Source organism: Sapajus apella, unplaced genomic scaffold (genome assembly GCF_009761245.1).
Source record: "Sapajus apella isolate SASKATOON/1434 unplaced genomic scaffold, GSC_monkey_1.0 scaffold157, whole genome shotgun sequence".
NCBI classification, from domain to species: domain Eukaryota; kingdom Metazoa; phylum Chordata; class Mammalia; order Primates; family Cebidae; genus Sapajus; species Sapajus apella.
Genome location: NW_022437097.1, coordinates 2,449,113 through 2,450,522, shown reverse-complemented (window position 1 = coordinate 2,450,522; position 1,410 = coordinate 2,449,113). Strand labels below are relative to the sequence as shown.

The following is a 1,410-nucleotide window of genomic DNA, read 5'->3' as shown; positions in this document are numbered from 1 at the left end:
TAGTTGGGAGTTAGTGTTTCTCTCAGATTCAGTGAATCACACTCTTCTGGTTTTTCTTCTGCTGTTTACTCTGAGTCTTTTATTAGGTCCTCTTCCTCTACTTGACCTCTAAATGTTAGGGTTCCTCAGCAGGCCACTTGAAGCTCACTTCTTTTGCATCATTTTCTTATGAGATCACAATAATACCTCTAGTTGTAAATGAAGTCTTTATTGGCAAATTTGACTAAAAATACTTTCACATAGCAAATACAAAAACAAAGTAAAAACAAAAAATGATGCACTGCCTTATAAAAATTGTGGCTTCAATCAAGAGTTAATATATAGAGCTTCTTAAAAACAGAAAAGAAAAGAATCAGCCAGGCACAGTGGCTTATGCCTGTAATCCCAGCAGTTTGGGAGGCTGAGGTGGGCAGATCACCTGAGGTCAGGAGGCAGAGGTTGCAGTGAGCCAAGATCATGCCACTGCACTCCAGCCTGGGCGACAGAGTGAGACTCCGTGTCGAAAAAGAAAAATATTACATGGCACCTAAAAGTGGTGGCATTGCATGGAAGAAACCGGAATCAAAGAAGAAACAGACTCCAGAGCACGAGAAGAAAAAATGTGGCAGAGGAAGAGCCCCAGTTAACGTGACAAATGAATCAGAAGATGAAACTCTACAACTGGCACCCATAGGAAAAACTACAGCTAATGAAAATGTACAGATTGAAAAACATGCTATAGATGGAAGTCTCCAAAAAAGAGTCCTGATCCCAACACACCTGGAAGAAGAGAAAGGAAGAAGAGAAAGGCCTTGCCAGCCTCTGGGACCCCAAAGGCTGCAGAGTCGGAGACCCCATGGAAAGACCCAGGGAAGAAGCCAAAAATCTATGAGTCAGTGAAGGAAAAAAATCCTTCACTGAGGAAAAAAGCCCAAGACAAGCTCCAAAAAAGCCAGAGGCCAAGTTTTTTGCTACTCTTAGTAAATCTGTGAGAAAAGTTTCCCACAGCCCCCCAAAACCCAAAAACCCAAAATACCTCAGTTGACCTAAAGTCAGTAATTCAACTGGAAGGAAACATCAGCACTATCTGAAGAGCCTTTTAGAAATATTGGGGTCCCGACCCACTTTGTAGCCTTCTGCAAGGGTGAGGCTTGGACTTGAAGATTTCTTAAAACCTCTATAGGTAATTCTGACATATTCTGTGTTATTTTAATAGAGGTTTATTTGAAATTATATATTCTGCATTATTTAATTTTCTGTTACATAAAGGTTGTTATTTAAACAAAACAATAAGACTAGTTAACAGCGGCAATTAGTGGTAATTAACAGTTCTGATGAGGGAGAAGGAAAGGAAGACTCAGTTGGAGAAAATTCAGACTGCAGAAGTGGCCTGCCTGAAAAGGCACAGCAACAGGCAAAAATAAAACAACC

General features: G+C 40.6%; 1 pseudogene; it reads left to right on the top strand.

Annotated features, from left to right (window-relative positions):
* Window positions 1-487: 487 nt before the first annotated feature.
* Window positions 488-1,169, top strand: LOC116541821 (annotated as a pseudogene).
* Window positions 1,170-1,410: the final 241 nt, after the last annotated feature.